At 54.8% G+C, this 24,142-nt stretch overlaps 1 protein-coding gene across 1 annotated transcript in view; it reads left to right on the top strand.

Moving 5' to 3' along the window:
• Positions 1 to 627: 627 nt before the first annotated feature.
• LOC148144582 (E3 ubiquitin-protein ligase RNF31-like) overlaps positions 628 to 24,142 on the top strand; it is a 59,975-nt gene continuing 36,460 nt past the window's right edge. The window contains exon 1 of the mRNA XM_087974889.1: positions 628 to 651. The gene's annotated coding sequence lies outside the window, so the exon portion shown is untranslated. The remainder of the gene's footprint in view (positions 652 to 24,142) is intronic.

The raw sequence follows: 24,142 nt of genomic DNA, 5'->3' as shown, positions 1-24,142 counted from the left end.
GGGAGGGGGAAATAAATGAGAGATTGGAGAGAGTCGGTGGGAGTGAGTGACGCCGTACAGTTTAAAGAGAGGGCGAGGAGAGGCAGGTGAGTGAGTTGTTGACCCAGCCCAGACCCTGTGTCTCTCTCTCTCTCTCTCTCGGTGTGTGCGCGGGGGGTGTTCGGCAGTAACCGCGGAGTGGTCTGGGAGAGAGGGAGATGAGAAGGAGGGACTGTGGAGCGGGGGGTGTGAAGGAGGGAGGGGGTGGGGAGGGGGTGGAGAGGGGATGAGGAGGTGCCTGAGGGACCCTTGGGAGGGGTTGGGGTCTGACGGTGAGGGAGGGAGGGAGGGAGGGCGGGCGAGGTGTTTACATGACTCCCTGGGAGCCGCCGTAAACCTGAACGATCTTATTTTGTCGGGTTTCTATTTCTCCCCCTGCCCACCTTCTGTCCACCCGGGATCCATCCGCCCCGCCTCTCCTCTCCCCGGGAGCCGTGAGTGGACGGAGGCAGCAAGGGTGGGAGTGGGGCAGGGCACGGCAGGATACGGGGTATCACCCCGCTTTTCGGATGTTTCCTTTACCCCACTTTGCTTTGACCAAAGGTCCACGTGAGTACCTGCTTTCACTAACCGAGAGAAATCTGAACTGGATTTTCACTTTTACAAAGAAAGGTGAAAAGCTTCTACACCTTTACTCCATTTCGGCTGACTGAAGGTTTCGTAGGAACAGCTGGGCGAAACCTGTAACTGCATGAACCTTTCCTCCCCACGGCTTTTCTCTCTCACTGTCCCTGACCCCCCTCCACTGACACACACTCCCTCTCTGTCCCCACTGACTCTCTGTCTCTCTCTATCTCTCTCTCTGTCTGTCTCTCTCTCTGTCTCTGTCCCCACTGACACACTCTCTCTCTGTCCCCACTGACACACTCTCTCTCTGTCCCCACTGACACACTCTCTCAGTCCCCACTGACACACTCTCTCTCTGTCCCCACTGACACACTCTCTCTCTCTGTCCCCACTGACACACTCTCTCTCTCAGTCCCCACTGACACACTCTCTCTCTGTCCCCACTGACACACACTCTCTCTCTGTCCCCACTGACACACTCTCTCTCTCTGTCCCCACTGACACACTCACTCTCTCTCTCAGTCCCCACTGACACTCTCTCTCTGTCCTCACTGACACACTCACTCTCTCTGTCCCCACTGACACACACACTCTCTCTGTCCCCACTGACACACACACTCTCTCTGTCCCCACTGACACACTCTCTCTCTCTGTCCCCACTGACACTCACTCTCTCTCTCTGTCCCCACTGACACTCACTCTCTCTCTCAGTCCCCACTGACACACTCTCTCTCAGTCCCCACTGACACACTCTCTCTCTGTCCCCACTGACACACTCTCTCTCTCTGTCCCCACTGACACACTCTCTCTCTCTGTCCCCACTGACACACACACTCTCTCTGTCCCCACTGACACACACACTCTCTCTGTCCCCACTGACACACTCTCTCTCTCTGTCCCCACTGACACTCACTCTCTCTCTCTGTCCCCACTGACACTCACTCTCTCTCTCGTCCCCACTGACACACTCTCTCTCAGTCCCCACTGACACACTCTCTCTCTGTCCCCACTGACACACTCTCTCTCTCTGTCCCCACTGACACACTCTCTCTCTCTGTCCCCACTGACACACTCTCTCTCTCTCTGTCCCCACTGACACACACTCTCTCTCTGTCCCCACTGACACACACACTCTCTCTGTCCCCACTGACACACTCTCTCTCTGTCCCCACTGACACACTCTCTCTCTCTGTCCCCACTGACACACACACTCTCTCTGTCCCCACTGACACACTCTCTCTCTGTCCCCACTGACACACTCTCTCTCTGTCCCCACTGACACACTCTCTCTCTGTCCCCACTGACACACTCTCTCTCTCTGTCCCCACTGACACACTCTCTCTCTCTGTCCCCACTGACACACTCTCTCTCTCTGTCCCCACTGACACTCACTCTCTCTCTCAGTCCCCACTGACACACTCACTCTCTCTGTCCCCACTGACACACTCACTCTCTCTGTCCGCACTGACACACTCTCTCTCTGACCCCACTGACACTCTCTCTCTGTCCCCACTGACACTCACTCTCTCTCTCTGTCCCCACTGACACTCACTCTCTCTCTCAGTCCCCACTGACACACTCTCTCTCTGTCCCCACTGACACACTCACTCTCTCTCTCTGTCCCCACTGACACACTCACTCTCTCGGTCCCCACTGACACACTCACTCTCTCTGTCCCCACTGACACACTCTCTCTCTCTGTCCCCACTGACACACTCTCTCTCTGTCCCCACTGACACACTCTCTCTCTCAGTCCCCACTGACACACTCACTCTCTCTGTCCCCACTGACACACTCACTCTCTCTGTCCGCACTGACACACTCTCTCTCTGACCCCACTGACACTCTCTCTCTGTCCCCACTGACACTCACTCTCTCTCTCTGTCCCCACTGACACTCACTCTCTCTTTCTCTGTCCCCACTGACACTTACTCTCTCTCTCTGTCCCCACTGACACACTCACTCTCTCAGTCCCCACTGACACTCTCTCTCTCTCTCTCTGACCCCACTGACACACACACACACTCTCTCTCACTTCCCACTGACACACTCTCTCTCTGTCCCCACTGACACACTCACTCTCTCTCTCTGACCCCACTGACACTCACTCTCTCTCGCTGTCCCCACTGACACACTCTCTCTCTCTGTCCCCACTGACACACTCTCTCTCTGTCCCCACTGACACACTCTCTCTGTCCCCACTGACACACTCTCTCTCTGTCCCCACTGACACTCTCTCTCTCTGTCCCCACTGACACTCTCTCTCTCTGTCCCCACTGACACTCTCTCTCTCTCTGTCCCCACTGACACTCACTCTCTCTCTCTGACCCCACTGACACTCACTCTCTCTCTGACCCCACTGACACTCACTCTCTCTCTCTCTGACCCCACTGACACACTCACTCTCTCTCTGACCCCACTGACACTCTCTCTCTCTCTCAGTCCCCACTGACACACACTGTCTCTCTCTGACCCCAGTGACACTTACTCTCTCTCTCTGTCCCCACTGACACTCACTCTCTCTCTCTCTGTCCCCACTGACACACTCACTCTCTCTCTCTGACCCCACTGACACACTCACTCTCTCTCTCTGACCCCACTGACACTCACTCTCTCTCTCTGTCCACACTGACACACTCACTCTCTCTGTCCCCACTGACACACTCACTCTCTCTGTCCCCACTGACACACTCACTCTCTCTGTCCCCACTGACACACTCACTCTCGCTCTCTGACCCCACTGACACACTCACTCTCTCTCTCTGACCCCACTGACACTCACTCTCTCTCTCTGTCCACACTGACACACTCAATCTCTCTGTCCCCACTGACACACTCACTCTCTCTGTCCCCACTGACACTCACTCTCTCTCTCTGTCCCCACTGACACTCACTCTCTCTCTCTGTCCCCACTGACACTCACTCTCTCTCTCTGTCCCCACTGACACTCACTCTCTCTCTCTGTCCCCACTGACACTCACTCTCTCTCTCTGTCCCCACTGACACTCACTCTCTCTCTCTGTCCCCACTGACACTCACTCTCTCTCTCTGTCCCCACTGACACTCACTCTCTCTCTCTGTCCCCACTGACACTCACACTCTCTCTCTCTGTCCCCACTGACACTCACACTCTCTCTCTGTCCCCACTGACACACTCTCTCTCTCTCTGACCCCACTGACACACTCTCTCTCTCTCTGTCCCCACTGACACACTCTCTCTCTGTCCCCACTGACACACTCTCTCTCTGTCCCCACTGACACTCTCTCTCTGTCCCCACTGACACACACTTTCTCTGTCCCCACTGACACACTCTCTCTCTGTCCCCACTGACACACTCTCTCTCTCTCTGTCCCCACTGACACTCTCTCTCTGTCCCCACTGACACACTCTCTCTCTGTCCCCACTGACACACTCTCTCTCTGTCCCCACTGACACACTCTCTCTCTCTGTCCCCACTGACACACTCTCTCTCTCTGTCCCCACTGACACACTCTCTCTCTGTCCCCACTGACACACTCTCTCTCTCTCTGTCCCCACTGACACTCACCCTCTCTCTCTCTGTCCCCACTGACACTCACTCTCTCTCTCTCTGTCCCCACTGACACTCACTCTCTCTCTCTCTGTCCCCACTGACACTCACTCTCTCTCTCTGTCCCCACTGACACTCACTCTCTCTCTCTGTCCCCACTGACACTCACTCTCTTTCTCTCTGTCCCCACTGACACTCACTCTCTCTCTCTCTCTGTCCCCACTGACACTCACTCTCTCTCTCTCTCTATCCCCACTGACACTCACTCTCTCTCTCTGTCCCCACTGACACTCACTCTCTCTCTCTGTCCCCACTGACACTCACTCTCTCTCTCTGTCCCCACTGACACTCACTCTCTCTCTCTGTCCCCACTGACACTCACACTCTCTCTCTCTGTCCCCACTGACACTCACACTCTCTCTCTGTCCCCACTGACACACTCTCTCTCTCTCTCTCTGACCCCACTGACACACTCTCTCTCTCTCTGTCCCCACTGACACACTCTCTCTCTGTCCCCACTGACACACTCTCTCTCTGTCCCCACTGACACACTCTCTCTCTGTCCCCACTGACACACTCTCTCTCTGTCCCCACTGACACACACTTTCTCTGTCCCCACTGACACACTCTCTCTCTCTCTGTCCCCACTGACACACTCTCTCTCTGTCCCCACTGACACACTCTCTCTCTGTCCCCACTGACACACTCTCTCTCTGTCCCCACTGACACACTCTCTCTCTGTCCCCACTGACACACTCTCTCTCTGTCCCCACTGACACACTCTCTCTCTGTCCCCACTGACACACTCTCTCTCTGTCCCCACTGACACACTCTCTCTCTGTCCCCACTGACACACTCTCTCTCTGTCCCCACTGACACACTCTCTCTCTGTCCCCACTGACACACTCTCTCTCTCTGTCCCCACTGACACACTCTCTCTCTGTCCCCACTGACACACTCTCTCTCTGTCCCCACTGACACACTCTCTCTCTCTCTCTGTCCCCACTGACACTCACTCTCTCTCTCTCTGTCCCCACTGACACTCACTCTCTCTCTCTCTGTCCCCACTGACACTCACTCTCTCTCTCTCTGTCCCCACTGACACTCACTCTCTCTCTCTCTGTCCCCACTGACACTCACTCTCTCTCTCTCTGTCCCCACTGACACTCACTCTCTCTCTCTGTCCCCACTGACACTCACTCTCTCTCTCTGTCCCCACTGACACTCACTCTCTCTCTCTGTCCCCACTGACACTCACTCTCTCTCTCTGTCCCCACTGACACTCACTCTCTCTCTCTGTCCCCACTGACACTCTCTCTCTCTCGCTGACCCCACTGACACTCACTCTCTCTCGCTGACCCCACTGACACTCTCACTCTCTGACCCCACTGACACTCTCTCTCTGTCCCCACTGACTCACTCTCTCTCTCTCTGTCCCCACTGACACTCACACTCTCTCTCTCTGATCCCACTGACACTCACACTCTCTCTCTCTGATCCCACTGACACTCACACTCTCTCTCTCTGACCCCACTGACACACTCTCTCTCTCTCTGTCCCCACTGACACTCACTCTCTCTCTCTCTGTCCCCACTGACACTCACTCTCTCTCTCTCTGTCCCCACTGACACTCACTCTCTCTCTCTCTGTCCCCACTGACACTCACTCTCTCTCTCTGTCCCCACTGACACTCACTCTCTCTCTCTGTCCCCACTGACACTCACTCTCTCTCTCTGTCCCCACTGACACTCACTCTCTCTCTCTGTCCCCACTGACACTCACTCTCTCTCTCTGTCCCCACTGACACTCTCTCTCTCTCGCTGACCCCACTGACACTCACTCTCTCTCGCTGACCCCACTGACACTCTCACTCTCTGACCCCACTGACACTCTCTCTCTGTCCCCACTGACTCACTCTCTCTCTCTCTGTCCCCACTGACACTCACACTCTCTCTCTCTGATCCCACTGACACTCACACTCTCTCTCTCTGATCCCACTGACACTCACACTCTCTCTCTCTGACCCCACTGACACACTCTCTCTCTCTCTGACCCCACTGACACACACACACTCTCTCTCACTTCCGACTGACACACTCTCTCTCTGTCCCCACTGACACTCACTCTCTCTCTCTGACCCCACTCACTCTCTCTCTCTGTCCCCACTGACACTCACTCTCTCTCTCTCTGTCCCCACTGACACTCACTCTCTCTCGCTGACCCCACTGACACTCTCACTCTGTCCCCACTGACACTCACACACTCACTCTCTGATCCCACTGACACACTCTCTCTCACTTCCGACTGACACACTCTCTCTCAGTCCCCACTGACACACACTGTCTCTCTCTGACCCCAGTGACACTTACTCTCTCTCTCTGTCCCCACTGACACTCACTCTCTCTCTCTCTCTCTGTCCCCACTGACACACTCACTCTCTCTCTCTGACCCCACTGACACACTCACTCTCTCTCTCTGACCCCACTGACACTCACTCTCTCTCTCTGTCCACACTGACACACTCACTCTCTCTGTCCCCACTGACACACTCACTCTCTCTGTCCCCACTGACACTCACTCTCTCTCTCTGTCCCCACTGACACTCACTCTCTCTCTCTGTCCCCACTGACACTCACTCTCTCTCTCTGTCCCCACTGACACTCACTCTCTCTCTCTGTCCCCACTGACACTCACTCTCTCTCTCTGTCCCCACTGACACTCACTCTCTCTCTCTGTCCCCACTGACACTCACTCTCTCTCTCTCTCTCTCTCTCTCTCTGACCCCACTGACACACTCTCTCTCTCTCTCTGACCCCACTGAACACACACACTCTCTCTCACTTCCCACTGACACACACACACTCTCTCTCACTTCCCACTGACACACTCTCTCTCTGTCCCCACTGACACACACTCTCTCTCTCTGACCCCACTCACTCTCTCTCTCAGTCCCCACTGACACACACTCTCTCTCTCAGTCCCCCCCGACACACGCACTCTCTTAGTCCCCACTGACACATACTCTCTCTGTCCCCACTCTCTCAATCTCTCTCTCTGTCCCCACTGACACACTCTCCCTCTCAGTCCCCACTGACACACTCTCCCTCTCAGTCCCCACTGACACACTCTCCCTCTCAGTCCCCACTGACACACTCTCCCTCTCAGTCCCCACTGACACACTCTCCCTCTCAGTCCCCACTGACACACTCTCCCTCTCAGTCCTCACAGACACTCTCTCTCTCAGTCCCCACTGACACACTCTCCCTCTCAGTCCTCACAGACACACTCTCTCTGTCCCCACTGACGCACACTCTCTCTCAGTCCCCACTGACACACACACAGTCCTCATTGACACACACTCTCTCTCAGTCCCCACTGACACACTCTCTTTCTGTCCCCACTGACACACTCTCTCTCTGTCCCCACTGACACTCACTCTCTCTCTCTCTGTCCCCACTGACACTCACTCTCTCTCTCTCTGTCCCCACTGACACTCACTCTCTCTCTCTCTGTCCCCACTGACACTCACTCTCTCTCTCTCTGTCCCCACTGACACTCACTCTCTCTCTCTCTGTCCCCACTGACACTCACTCTCTCTCTCTCTGTCCCCACTGACACTCACTCTCTCTCTCTGTCCCCACTGACACTCACTCTCTCTCTCTGTCCCCACTGACACTCACTCTCTCTCTCTGTCCCCACTGACACTCACTCTCTCTCTGTCCCCACTGACACACTCTCTCTCTCTCTCTCTGTCCCCACTGACACTCACTCTCTCTCTCTGTCCCCACTGACACTCACTCTCTCTCTCTGTCCCCACTGACACTCACTCTCTCTCTCTGTCCCCACTGACACTCACTCTCTCTCTCTGTCCCCACTGACACTCACTCTCTCTCTCTGTCCCCACTGACACTCACTCTCTCTCTCTGTCCCCACTGACACTCTCTCTCTCTCGCTGACCCCACTGACACTCACTCTCTCTCGCTGACCCCACTGACACTCTCACTCTCTGACCCCACTGACACTCTCTCTCTGTCCCCACTGACTCACTCTCTCTCTCTCTGTCCCCACTGACACTCACACTCTCTCTCTCTGATCCCACTGACACTCACACTCTCTCTCTCTGATCCCACTGACACTCACACTCTCTCTCTCTGACCCCACTGACACACTCTCTCTCTCTCTGACCCCACTGACACACACACACTCTCTCTCACTTCCGACTGACACACTCTCTCTCTGTCCCCACTGACACTCACTCTCTCTCTCTGACCCCACTCACTCTCTCTCTCTGTCCCCACTGACACTCACTCTCTCTCTCTCTGTCCCCACTGACACTCACTCTCTCTCGCTGACCCCACTGACACTCTCACTCTGTCCCCACTGACACTCACACTCTCACTCTCTGATCCCACTGACACTCACTCTCTCTCTCTGTCCCCACTGACACTCACTCTCTCTCTCTGTCCCCACTGACACTCACTCTCTCTCTCTGTCCCCACTGACACTCACTCTCTCTCTCTGTCCCCACTGACACTCACTCTCTCTCTCTGTCCCCACTGACACTCACTCTCTCTCTCTGTCCCCACTGACACTCACTCTCTCTCTCTGTCCCCACTGACACTCACTCTCTCTCTCTGTCCCCACTGACACTCACTCTCTCTCTCTGTCCCCACTGACACTCACTCTCTCTCTCTGTCCCCACTGACACTCACTCTCTCTCTCTGTCCCCACTGACACTCACTCTCTCTCTCTGTCCCCACTGACACTCACTCTCTCTCTCTGTCCCCACTGACACTCACTCTCTCTCTCTGTCCCCACTGACACTCACTCTCTCTCTCTGTCCCCACTGACACTCACTCTCTCTCTCTGTCCCCACTGACACTCACTCTCTCTCTCTGTCCCCACTGACACTCACTCTCTCTCTCTGTCCCCACTGACACTCACTCTCTCTCTCTGTCCCCACTGACACTCACTCTCTCTCTCTGTCCCCACTGACACTCACTCTCTCTCTCTGTCCCCACTGACACTCATTCTCTCTCTCTGTCCCCACTGACACTCACTCTCTCTCTCTGTCCCCACTGACACTCACTCTCTCTCTCTCTCTCTGACCCCACTGACACACTCTCTCTCTCTCTCTGACCCCACTGAACACACACACTCTCTCTCACTTCCCACTGACACACACACACTCTCTCTCACTTCCCACTGACACACACTCTCTCTCTCTGACCCCACACACTCTCTCTCTCTGACCCCACTCACTCTCTCTCTCAGTCCCCACTGACACACACTCTCTCTCTCAGTCCCCCCCGACACACGCACTCTCTTAGTCCCCACTGACACATACTCTCTCTGTCCCCACTCTCTCAATCTCTCTCTCTGTCCCCACTCTCTCAATCTCTCTCTCTGTCCCCACTGACACACTCTCCCTCTCAGTCCCCACTGACACACTCTCCCTCTCAGTCCCCACTGACACACTCTCCCTCTCAGTCCCCACTGACACACTCTCCCTCTCAGTCCCCACTGACACACTCTCCCTCTCAGTCCCCACTGACACACTCTCCCTCTCAGTCCCCACTGACACACTCTCCCTCTCAGTCCCCACTGACACACTCTCCCTCTCAGTCCCCACTGACACACTCTCCCTCTCAGTCCTCACAGACACTCTCTCTCTCAGTCCCCACTGACACACTCTCCCTCTCAGTCCTCACAGACACACTCTCTCTGTCCCCACTGACGCACACTCTCTCTCAGTCCCCACTGACACACACACAGTCCTCATTGACACACACTCTCTCTCAGTCCCCACTGACACACTCTCTTTCTGTCCCCACTGACACACTCTCTCTCTTTGTCCCCATTGGCACACTCTCTCTCTGTCCCCACTGACACACACTTTCTCTGTCCCCACTGACACACACTTTCTCGGTCCCCACTGACACACTCTCTCTCTCTGTCCCCACTGACCCACACTCTCTCTCAGTCCCCACTGACCCACACTCTCTCTCAGTCCCCACTGACCCACACTCTCTCTCAGTCCCCACTGACCCACACTCTCTCTCAGTCCCCACTGACCCACACTCTCTCTCAGTCCCCACTGACCCACACTCTCTCTCAGTCCCCACTGACCCACACTCTCTCTCAGTCCCCACTGACCCACACTCTCTCTCAGTCCCCACTGACCCACACTCTCTCTCAGTCCCCACTGACCCACACTCTCTCTCAGTCCCCACTGACCCACACTCTCTCTCAGTCCCCACTGACCCACACTCTCTCTCAGTCCCCACTGACCCACACTCTCTCTCAGTCCCCACTGACCCACACTCTCTCTCAGTCCCCACTGACCCACACTCTCTCTCAGTCCCCACTGACCCACACTCTCTCTCAGTCCCCACTGACCCACACTCTCTCTCAGTCCCCACTGACCCACACTCTCTCTCAGTCCCCACTGACCCACACTCTCTCTCAGTCCCCACTGACCCACACTCTCTCTCAGTCCCCACTGACCCACACTCTCTCTCAGTCCCCACTGACCCACACTCTCTCTCAGTCCCCACTGACCCACACTCTCTCTCAGTCCCCACTGACCCACACTCTCTCTCAGTCCCCACTGACCCACACTCTCTCTCAGTCCCCACTGACCCACACTCTCTCTCAGTCCCCACTGACCCACACTCTCTCTCAGTCCCCACTGACACACTCTCTCTCAGTCCCCACTCTCTCTCTCTATCCCCACTGACACACACTCTCTCTCTCTGTCCCCATTGAAACACTCTCTCTCTCTCTCTCTCTCTGTGCCCACTGACACACTCTCTCTGTCCCCATTGAAACACTCTCTCTGTCCCCACTGACACACCCTCTCTCTCAGTCCCCACTGACACACTCTCTCTCAGTCCCCACTCTCTCTCTCTATCCCCACTGACACACACTCTCTCTCTCTGTCCCCATTGAAACACTCTCTCTCTCTCTCTCTCTGTGCCCACTGACACACTCTCTCTGTCCCCATTGAAACACTCTCTCTGTCCCCACTGACACACCCTCTCTCTCAGTCCCCACTGACACACACTCTCTCTCTGTCCCCACTGACACACACTCTCTCTCTGCCCCCGCTGAAAAACTCTCTCTCTCTGTCCCCGCTGAAACACTCTCTCTCTGTCCCCGCTGAAACACTCTCTCTCTCTGTCCCCACTGACGCACACACTCACTCTCTGTCCCCACTGGCACACTCTCTCTCAGTCCCCACTCTCTCTCTATCCCCACTGAAACACACTCTCTCTCTCTGTCCCCATTGAAACACTCACTCTCTCTGTGCCCACTGACACACTCTCTCTCTGTGCCCACTGACACACTCTCTCTGTCCCCATTGAAACACTCTCTCTGTTCCCACTGACACTCACTCTCTCTGTCCCCACTGACACTCACTCTCTCTCTCTCCCCACTGACACAAACTCTCTCTCTGTCCCCACTGACACAAAGTCTCTCTCTGTCCCCACTGACACAAACACTCTCTCTGTCCCCACTGACACAAACTCTCTCTCTGTCCCCACTGACACAAACTCTCTCTCTGTCCCCACTGACACAAACTCTCTCTCTGTCCCCACTGACACAAACTCTCTCTCTGTCCCCACTGACACAAACTCTCTCTCTGTCCCCACTGACACAAACTCTCTCTCTGTCCCCACTGACACAAACTCTCTCTCTGTCCCCACTGACACAAACTCTCTCTCTGTCCCCACTGACACAAACTCTCTCTCAGTCCCCACTGACACGCCCTCTCTCTGTCCCCACTGACACACCCTCTCTCTCAGTCCCCACTGACACACCCTCTCTCTCAGTCCCCACTGACACACCCTCTCTCTCAGTCCCCACTGACACACCCTCTCTCTCAGTCCCCACTGACACACCCTCTCTCTCAGTCCCCACTGACACACCCTCTCTCTCAGTCCCCACTGACACACCCTCTCTCTCAGTCCCCACTGACACACCCTCTCTCTCAGTCCCCACTGACACACCCTCTCTCTCAGTCCCCACTGACACACCCTCTCTCTCAGTCCCCACTGACACACCCTCTCTCTCAGTCCCCACTGACACACCCTCTCTCTCAGTCCCCACTGACACACCCTCTCTCTCAGTCCCCACTGACACACCCTCTCTCTCAGTCCCCACTGACACACTCTCTCTCTCAGTCCTCACAGACACACTCTCTCTCTCAGTCCCCACTGACACACCCTCTCTCTCAGTCCCCACTGACACACTCTCTCTCTCAGTCCTCACAGACACACACTCTCTCTGTCCCCACTGACACACTCTCTCTGTCCCCACTGACACACACTCTCTCAATTTGTCCCCATTGACACACTCTCTCTCTCTTTCTCAGTCCCCACTGACACACACTCTCTCTGTCCCCACTGAAACACACTCTCTCTCTGTGCCCACTGACACACTCTCTCTCTGTGCCCACTGACACACTCTCTCTGTCCCCATTGAAACACTCTCTCTGTTCCCACTGACACTCACTCTCTCTCTGTCCCCACTGACACTCACTCTCTCTCTGTCCCCACTGACACTCACTCTCTCTCTGTCCCCACTGACACTCACTCTCTCTCTGTCCCCACTGACACTCACTCTCTCTCTGTCCCCACTGACACACACTCTCTCTCTGCCCCCGCTGAAACACTCTCTCTCTCTGTCCCCACTGACACACACTCTCTCTGTCCCCACTGACACACACTCTCTCTGTCCCCACTGACACACACTCTCTCTGTCCCCACTGACACACACTCTCTCTGTCCCCGCTGAAAAACTCTCTCTCTCTGTCCCCGCTGAAACACTCTCTCTCTGTCCCCGCTGACACACTCACTCTCTGTCCCCACTGGCACACTCTCTCTCAGTCCCCACTCTCTCTCTATCCCCACTGAAACACACTCTCTCTCTCTGTCCCCATTGAAACACTCTCTCTCTCTGTGCCCACTGACACACTCTCTCTCTGTGCCCACTGACACACTCTCTCTGTCCCCATTGAAACACTCTCTCTGTTCCCACTGACACTCACTCTCTCTGTCCCCACTGACACTCACTCTCTCTCTGTCCCCACTGACACTCACTCTCTCTCTGTCCCCACTGACACTCACTCTCTCTCTGTCCCCACTGACACTCACTCTCTCTCTGTCCCCACTGACACTCACTCTCTCTCTGTCCCCACTGACACAAACTCTCTCTCTGTCCCACTGACACAAACTCTCTCTCTGTCCCCACTGACACAAACTCTCTCTCTGTCCCCACTGACACAAACTCTCTCTCTGTCCCCACTGACACAAACTCTCTCTCTGTCCCCACTGACACAAACTCTCTCTCTGTCCCCACTGACACAAACTCTCTCTCTGTCCCCACTGACACAAACTCTCTCTCTGTCCCCACTGACACAAACTCTCTCTCTGTCCCCACTGACACAAACTCTCTCTCTGTCCCCACTGACACAAACTCTCTCTCTGTCCCCACTGACACAAACTCTCTCTCTGTCCCCACTGACACAAACTCTCTCTCTGTCCCCACTGACACAAACTCTCTCTCTGTCCCCACTGACACAAACTCTCTCTCTGTCCCCACTGACACAAACTCTCTCTCTGTCCCCACTGACACAAACTCTCTCTCTGTCCCCACTGACACACACTCTCTCTCTGTCCCCACTGACACACACTCTCTCTCTGTCCCCACTGACACACTCTCTCTCTCTCTCTCTGTCCCCACTGACACACTCTCTCTCTCTCTCTCTCTCTGACCCCACTGACACATACACTCTCTGTCCCCACGGACACACTCTCTCTCTCTCTCTCTCTGACCCCACTGACACACACACTCTGTCCCCGCTGAAACACACTCTCTCTCTGTCCCCACTGAAACACTCTCTCTCTGTCCCCACTGACACACTCTCTCTCTCTCTGTCCCCACTGACACACTCTCTCTCTCTCTCTCTCTGACCCCACTGACACACTCTCTCTCTCTCTCTCTGACCCCACTGACACACACACTCTCTGTCCCCACTGACACACTCTCTCACTCAGTCCCCACTGACACACACTCTCTCTCAGTCCCACTGACACATTCTCTGTCTTCCACTGACACACTCACTCTCTCTCTCAGTCCTCACTGACACACACTCTCTCTCTGTCCCCACTGACACACTCTCTCTCTCTGTCCCCACTGACACACTCTCTCTCTCTGTCCCCACTGACACACTCTCTCTCTCTGTCCCCACTGACACACTCTCTCTCTCTGTCCCCACTGACACACTCTCTCTCTCTCTGTCCCCACTGACACACTCTCTCTCTCTGTCCCCACTGACACACACTCTCTCTCTGTCCCCACTGACATAGTCTCTCTCTCTCTCTCCCCACTGACATAGTCTCTCTCTCTGACCCCACTGACACTCTCTCTCTGTCCCCACTGACACACACTCTCTCTCTGCCCCCGCTGACACACTCTCTCTCTCTGTCCCCACTGACACACTCTCTCTCTCTCTCAGTCCCCACTGACACACCCTCTCTCTCAGTCCCCACTGACACACCCTCTCTCTCAGTCCCCACTGACACACCCTCTCTCTCAGTCCCCACTGACACACTCTCTCTCTCAGTCCTCACAGACACACTCTCTCTCTGTCCCCACTGACGCACACTCTCTCTCAGTCCCCACTGACACACACACGGTCCTCATTGACATACACTCTGTGTCCCCACTGACACAAACTCTCTCTCTGTCCCCACTGAAACACGCACTCTCTCTGTCCCCACTGACACACTCTCTCTGTCCCCACTGACACACACTCTCTCAATTTGTCCCCATTGACACACTCTCTCTCTCTTTCTCAGTCCCCACTGACACACACTCTCTCTCTGTCCCCACTGACACACACTCTCTCTCTGCCCCCGCTGAAACACTCTCTCTCTCTGTCCCCACTGACACACACTCTTTCTGTCCCCACTGACACACACTCTCTCTGTCCCCGCTGAAAAACTCTCTCTCTCTGTCCCCGCTGAAACACTCTCTCTCTGTCCCCGCTAAAACACTCTCTCTCTCTGTCCCCACTGACGCACACACTCACTCTCTGTCCCCACTGGCACACTCTCTCTCAGTCCCCACTCTCTCTCTATCCCCACTGAAACACACTCTCTCTCTCTGTCCCCATTGAAACACTCTCTCTCTCTGTGCCCACTGACACACTCTCTCTCTGTGCCCACTGACACACTCTCTCTGTCCCCATTGAAACACTCTCTCTGTTCCCACTGACACTCACTCTCTCTGTCCCCACTGACACTCACTCTCTCTCTCTCTCCACTGACACAAACTCTCTCTCTGTCCCCACTGACACAAACTCTCTCTCTGTCCCCACTGACACAAACTCTCTCTCTGTCCCCACTGACACAAACTCTCTCTGTCCCCACTGACACAAACTCTCTCTCTGTCCCCACTGACACAAACTCTCTCTCTGTCCCCACTGACACAAACTCTCTCTCTGTCCCCACTGACACAAACTCTCTCTCTGTCCCCACTGACACAAACTCTCTCTCTGTCCCCACTGACACAAACTCTCTCTCTGTCCCCACTGACACAAACTCTCTCTCTGTCCCCACTGACACAAACTCTCTCTCTCTTTCTGTCCCCACTGACACACACTCTCTCTGTGTCCCCACTGACACAAACTCTCTCTGTCCCCACTGACACACACACTCTCAATTTGTCCCCATTGACACACTCTCTCTCTCTTTCTCAGTCCCCGCTGAAACACTCTCTCTCTCGGTCCCCGCTGAAACACTCTCTCTCTCGGTCCCCGCTGAAACACTCTCTCTCTCTGTCCCCGCTGAAACACTCTCTCTCTCTGTCCCCACTGAAACACTCTCTCTCTGTCCCCACTGAAACACTCTCTCTCTGTCCCCACTGACACACTCTCTCTCTCTCTGTCCCCACTGACACACTCTCTCTCTCTCTCTCTCTCTGACCCCACTGACACACTCTCTCTCTCTCTCTCTGACCCCACTGACACACACACTCTCTGTCCCCACTGACACACTCTCTCTCTCACTGTCCCCACTGACACACTCTCTCTCTCTCTCTCTGTCCCCACTGACACACTCTCTCTCTCTGTCCCCACTGACACACACTCTCTCTCTGTCCCCACTGACATAGTCTCTCTCTCTCTGTCCCCACTGACATAGTCTCTCTCTCTCTGACCCCACTGACACTCTCTCTCAGTCCCCACTGACACACTCTCTCTCTCTGTCCCCACTGACATACTCTCTCTCTCTGTCCCCACTGACATACTCTCTCTCTCTGTCCCCACTGACACACACTCTCTCTCTGTCCCCACTGACATAGTCTCTCTCTCTGACCCCACTGACACTCTCTCTCTGTCCCCACTGGCACACTCTCTCTCAGTCCCCACTCTCTCTCTATCCCCACTGAAACACACTCTCTCTCTCTGTCCCCATTGAAACACTCTCTCTCTCTGTGCCCACTGACACACTCTCTCTCTGTGCCCACTGACACACTCTCTCTGTCCCCATTGAAACACTCTCTCTGTTCCCACTGACACTCACTCTCTCTGTCCCCACTGACACTCACTCTCTCTCTGTCCCCACTGACACTCACTCTCTCTCTGTCCCCACTGACACTCACTCTCTCTCTGTCCCCACTGACACTCACTCTCTCTCTGTCCCCACTGACACTCACTCTCTCTCTGTCCCCACTGACACAAACTCTCTCTCTGTCCCACTGACACAAACTCTCTCTCTGTCCCCACTGACACAAACTCTCTCTCTGTCCCCACTGACACAAACTCTCTCTCTGTCCCCACTGACACAAACTCTCTCTCTGTCCCCACTGACACAAACTCTCTCTCTGTCCCCACTGACACAAACTCTCTCTCTGTCCCCACTGACACAAACTCTCTCTCTGTCCCCACTGACACAAACTCTCTCTCTGTCCCCACTGACACAAACTCTCTCTCTGTCCCCACTGACACAAACTCTCTCTCTGTCCCCACTGACACAAACTCTCTCTCTGTCCCCACTGACACAAACTCTCTCTCTGTCCCCACTGACACAAACTCTCTCTCTGTCCCCACTGACACAAACTCTCTCTCTGTCCCCACTGACACAAACTCTCTCTCTGTCCCCACTGACACACACTCTCTCTCTGTCCCCACTGACACACACTCTCTCTCTGTCCCCACTGACACACTCTCTCTCTCTCTCTCTGTCCCCACTGACACACTCTCTCTCTCTCTCTCTCTCTGACCCCACTGACACATACACTCTCTGTCCCCACGGACACACTCTCTCTCTCTCTCTCTCTGACCCCACTGACACACACACTCTGTCCCCGCTGAAACACACTCTCTCTCTGTCCCCACTGAAACACTCTCTCTCTGTCCCCACTGACACACTCTCTCTCTCTCTGTCCCCACTGACACACTCTCTCTCTCTCTCTCTCTGACCCCACTGACACACTCTCTCTCTCTCTCTCTGACCCCACTGACACACACACTCTCTGTCCCCACTGACACACTCTCTCACTCAGTCCCCACTGACACACACTCTCTCTCAGTCCCACTGACACATTCTCTGTCTTCCACTGACACACTCACTCTCTCTCTCAGTCCTCACTGACACACACTCTCTCTCTGTCCCCACTGACACACTCTCTCTCTCTGTCCCCACTGACACACTCTCTCTCTCTGTCCCCACTGACACACTCTCTCTCTCTGTCCCCACTGACACACTCTCTCTCTCTGTCCCCACTGACACACTCTCTCTCTCTCTGTCCCCACTGACACACTCTCTCTCTCTGTCCCCACTGACACACACTCTCTCTCTGTCCCCACTGACATAGTCTCTCTCTCTCTCTCCCCACTGACATAGTCTCTCTCTCTGACCCCACTGACACTCTCTCTCTGTCCCCACTGACACACACTCTCTCTCTGCCCCCGCTGACACACTCTCTCTCTCTGTCCCCACTGACACACTCTCTCTCTCTCTCAGTCCCCACTGACACACCCTCTCTCTCAGTCCCCACTGACACACCCTCTCTCTCAGTCCCCACTGACACACCCTCTCTCTCAGTCCCCACTGACACACTCTCTCTCTCAGTCCTCACAGACACACTCTCTCTCTGTCCCCACTGACGCACACTCTCTCTCAGTCCCCACTGACACACACACGGTCCTCATTGACATACACTCTGTGTCCCCACTGACACAAACTCTCTCTCTGTCCCCACTGAAACACGCACTCTCTCTGTCCCCACTGACACACTCTCTCTGTCCCCACTGACACACACTCTCTCAATTTGTCCCCATTGACACACTCTCTCTCTCTTTCTCAGTCCCCACTGACACACACTCTCTCTCTGTCCCCACTGACACACACTCTCTCTCTGCCCCCGCTGAAACACTCTCTCTCTCTGTCCCCACTGACACACACTCTTTCTGTCCCCACTGACACACACTCTCTCTGTCCCCGCTGAAAAACTCTCTCTCTCTGTCCCCGCTGAAACACTCTCTCTCTGTCCCCGCTAAAACACTCTCTCTCTCTGTCCCCACTGACGCACACACTCACTCTCTGTCCCCACTGGCACACTCTCTCTCAGTCCCCACTCTCTCTCTATCCCCACTGAAACACACTCTCTCTCTCTGTCCCCATTGAAACACTCTCTCTCTCTGTGCCCACTGACACACTCTCTCTCTGTGCCCACTGACACACTCTCTCTGTCCCCATTGAAACACTCTCTCTGTTCCCACTGACACTCACTCTCTCTGTCCCCACTGACACTCACTCTCTCTCTCTCTCCACTGACACAAACTCTCTCTCTGTCCCCACTGACACAAACTCTCTCTCTGTCCCCACTGACACAAACTCTCTCTCTGTCCCCACTGACACAAACTCTCTCTCTGTCCCCACTGACACAAACTCTCTCTCTGTCCCCACTGACACAAACTCTCTCTCTGTCCCCACTGACACAAACTCTCTCTCTGTCCCCACTGACACAAACTCTCTCTCTGTCCCCACTGACACAAACTCTCTCTCTGTCCCCACTGACACAAACTCTCTCTCTGTCCCCACTGACACAAACTCTCTCTCTGTCCCCACTGACACAAACTCTCTCTCTGTCCCCACTGACACAAACTCTCTCTCTGTCCCCACTGACACAAACTCTCTCTCTGTCCCCACTGACACAAACTCTCTCTCTCTTTCTGTCCCCACTGACACACACTCTCTCTGTGTCCCCACTGACACAAACTCTCTCTGTCCCCACTGACACACACACTCTCAATTTGTCCCCATTGACACACTCTCTCTCTCTTTCTCAGTCCCCGCTGAAACACTCTCTCTCTCGGTCCCCGCTGAAACACTCTCTCTCTCGGTCCCCGCTGAAACACTCTCTCTCTCTGTCCCCGCTGAAACACTCTCTCTCTCTGTCCCCACTGAAACACTCTCTCTCTGTCCCCACTGAAACACTCTCTCTCTGTCCCCACTGACACACTCTCTCTCTCTCTGTCCCCACTGACACACTCTCTCTCTCTCTCTCTCTCTGACCCCACTGACACACTCTCTCTCTCTCTCTCTCTGACCCCACTGACACACACACTCTCTGTCCCCACTGACACACTCTCTCTCTCACTGTCCCCACTGACACACTCTCTCTCTCTCTCTCTGTCCCCACTGACACACTCTCTCTCTCTGTCCCCACTGACACACACTCTCTCTCTGTCCCCACTGACATAGTCTCTCTCTCTCTGTCCCCACTGACATAGTCTCTCTCTCTCTGACCCCACTGACACTCTCTCTCAGTCCCCACTGACACACTCTCTCTCTCTGTCCCCACTGACATACTCTCTCTCTCTGTCCCCACTGACATACTCTCTCTCTCTGTCCCCACTGACACACACTCTCTCTCTGTCCCCACTGACATAGTCTCTCTCTCTGACCCCACTGACACTCTCTCTCTGTCCCCACTGACACACTCTCTCTCTGTCCCCACTGACATACTCTCTCTGACCCCACTGACACTCTCTCTCAGTCCCCACTGACACACTCTCTCTCTGTCCCCACTGACACACTCTCTCTCTGTCCCCACTGAAACACACTCTCTCTCTCAGTCCCCACTGACACACACAGTCCTCATTGACACACACACTCTCTGTGTCCCCACTGACACACTCACTCGCTGTGCCCACTGAAACACTCTCTCTCTCTCTCCCCACTGACACAAACTCTCTCTCTCTGTCCCTGCTGAAACACTCTCTCTCTCTGTCCCAGCTGACACACTCTCCCTCTCAGTCCCCACTGACACACTCTCTCTCTCTATCTGTTCCCATTGAAACACTCTCTCTCTCTGTCCCCACTGACACTCTCTCTCTCTCTCTCTCTGTCCCCACTGACACTCTCTCTCTGTCCTCACTGACACACTCTCTCTCTGTCCCCACGACACACTCTCTCTCTGTCCCCACGACACACTCTCTCTCTGTCCCCACTGACACACACTCTCTCTGACCCCACTGACACACACTCGCTCAGTCCCCACTGGCACACTCTCTCTCTCTCTCAGTCACCACTGACACACTCTCTCTCAGTCCTCACAGACACACTCTCTCTCTGTCCCCACTGACGCACACTCTCTCTCAGTCCCCACTGACACACACACGGTCCTCATTGACACACACACGGTCCTCATTGACACACAGACACGGTCCTCATTGACACACACTCTCTCTGTGTCCCCACTGAAACACTCTCTCTGTGTCCCCACTGAAACACTCTCTCTGTGTCCCCACTGAAACACTCTCTCTGTGTCCCCACTGAAACACTCTCTCTGTGTCCCCACTGAAACACTCTCTCTGTGTCCCCACTGAAACACTCTCTCTGTGTCCCCACTGAAACACTCTCTCTGTGTCCCCACTGAAACACTCTCTCTGTGTCCCCACTGAAACACTCTCTCTGTGTCCCCACTGAAACACTCTCTCTGTGTCCCCACTGAAACACTCTCTCTGTGTCCCCACTGAAACACTCTCTCTGTGTCCCCACTGAAACACTCTCTCTGTGTCCCCACTGAAACACTCTCTCTGTGTCCCCACTGAAACACTCTCTCTGTGTCCCCACTGAAACACTCTCTCTGTGTCCCCACTGAAACACTCTCTCTGTGTCCCCACTGAAACACTCTCTCTGTGTCCCCACTGAAACACTCTCTCTGTGTCCCCACTGAAACACTCTCTCTGTGTCCCCACTGAAACACTCTCTCTGTGTCCCCACTGAAACACTCTCTCTGTGTCCCCACTGAAACACTCTCTCTGTGTCCCCACTGAAACACTCTCTCTGTGTCCCCACTGAAACACTCTCTCTGTGTCCCCACTGAAACACTCTCTCTGTGTCCCCACTGAAACACTCTCTCTGTGTCCCCACTGAAACACTCTCTCTGTGTCCCCACTGAAACACTCTCTCTGTGTCCCCACTGAAACACTCTCTCTGTGTCCCCACTGAAACACTCTCTCTGTGTCCCCACTGAAACACTCTCTCTGTGTCCCCACTGAAACACTCTCTCTGTGTCCCCACTGAAACACTCTCTCTGTGTCCCCACTGAAACACTCTCTCTGTGTCCCCACTGAAACACTCTCTCTGTGTCCCCACTGAAACACTCTCTCTGTGTCCCCACTGAAACACTCTCTCTGTGTCCCCACTGAAACACACACTCTCTCTGTCCCCACTGACACACACACACTCTCTGTCCCCACTGACACACACACACTCTCTGTCCCCACTGACACACACACTCTCTCTGTCCCCACTGACACACACACTCTCTCTGTCCCCACTGACACACACACTCTCTCTGTCCCCACTGACACACACACTCTCTCTGTCCCCACTGACACACACACTCTCTCTGTCCCCACTGACACACACACTCTCTCTGTCCCCACTGACACACACACTCTCTCTGTCCCCACTGACACACACACTCTCTCTGTCCCCACTGACACACACACTCTCTCTGTCCCCACTGACACACACTCTCTCTCTGTCCCCACTGACACACACTGTCTCTCTCAGTCCCCACTGACACTCTCTCAATTTGTCCCCATTGACACACTCTCTCTCTCTTTCTCAGTCCCCACTGACACACTCTCTCTGTCCCCACTCAAACACACTCTCTCAGTCCCCACTGAAACACTCTCTCTCTGTCCCCACTGACACAAACTCTCTCTCTGTCCCCACTGACACAAACTCTCTCTCTGTCCCCACTGACACACACTCTCTCAATTTGTCCCCACTGACACACACACTCTCTCTGTCCCCACTGACACACACACTCTCTCTGTCCCCACTGACACACACACTCTCTCTGTCCCCACTGACTCTCACTCTCTCTCTGTCCCCACTGACACACACACTCTCTCTGTCCCCACTGACACACACACTCTCTCTGTCCCCACTGACACACACACTCTCTCTGTTCCCACTGACACACACACTCTCTCTGTTCCCACTGACACACACACACTCTCTGTCCCCACTGACACACTCTCTCTCTGTCCCCACTGACTCTCACACTCTCTCAATTTGTCCCCACTGACACACACTCTCTCTGTCCCCACTGACACACACACTCTCTCTGTCCCCAATGACTCTCACTCTCTCTCTGTCCCCACTGACTCTCACTCTCTCTCTATCCCCACTGACACACACTCTCTCTGTCCCCACTGACACACACACTCTCTCTGTCCCCACTGACTCTCACTCTCTCTCTGTCCCCACTGACACACACTCTCTCTGTCCCCACTGACACACACACTCTCTCTGTCCCCACTGACACACACACTCTCTGTCCCCACTGACACACTCTCTCTCTGTCCCCACTGACTCTCACACTCTCTCAATTTGTCCCCATTGACACACTCTCTCTCTCTTTCTCAGTCCCCGCAGAAACACTCTCTCTCTGTCCCCACTGACACACACTCTCTCTCTCAGTCCCCACTGACACACTCTCTGTCCCCACTGACACACTCTCTCTCTGTCCCCACTGACTCTCACACTCTCTCAATTTGTCCCCACTGACACACTCTCTCTCTGTCCCCACTGACACACTCTCTCTCTGTCCCCACTGACACACTCTCTCTCTGTCCCCACTGACACACTCTCTCTCTGTCCCCACTGACACACTCTCTCTCTGTCCCCACTGACACACTCTCTCTCTGTCCCCACTGACACACTCTCTCTCTGTCCCCACTGACACACTCTCTCTCTGTCCCCACTGACACACTCTCTCTCTGTCCCCACTGACACACTCTCTCTCTGTCCCCACTGACACACTCTCTCTCTGTCCCCACTGACACACTCTCTCTCTGTCCCCACTGACACACTCTCTCTCTGTCCCCACTGACACACTCTCTCTCTGTCCCCACTGACACACTCTCTCTCTGTCCCCACTGACACACTCTCTCTCTGTCCCCACTGACACACTCTCTCTCTGTCCCCACTGACACACTCTCTCTCTGTCCCCACTGACACACTCTCTCTCTGTCCCCACTGACACACTCTCTCTCTGTCCCCACTGACACACTCTCTCTCTGTCCCCACTGACACACTCTCTCTCTGTCCCCACTGACACACTCTCTCTCTGTCCCCACTGACACACTCTCTCTCTGTCCCCACTGACACACTCTCTCTCTGTCCCCACTGACACACTCTCTCTCTGTCCCCACTGACACACTCTCTCTCTGTCCCCACTGACACACTCTCTCTCTGTCCCCACTGACACACACTTTCTCTGTCCCCACTGACACACTCTCTCTCTGTCCCCACTGACACACTCTCTCTCTCTCTGTCCCCACTGAAACACTCTCTCTCTGTCCCCACTGAAACACTCTCTCTCTGTCCCCACTGAAACACTCTCTCTCTGTCCCCACTGAAACACTCTCTCTCTGTCCCCACTGAAACACTCTCTCTCTGTCCCCACTG

This window comes from Chiloscyllium plagiosum, unplaced genomic scaffold (genome assembly GCF_037043375.1).
Source record: "Chiloscyllium plagiosum isolate Xiang-an unplaced genomic scaffold, Cpla_swu_hap1 HiC_scaffold_27, whole genome shotgun sequence".
Taxonomy (NCBI): Eukaryota; Metazoa; Chordata; class Chondrichthyes; order Orectolobiformes; family Hemiscylliidae; genus Chiloscyllium; species Chiloscyllium plagiosum.
This window is presented reverse-complemented; position numbering and strand designations above follow the sequence as displayed.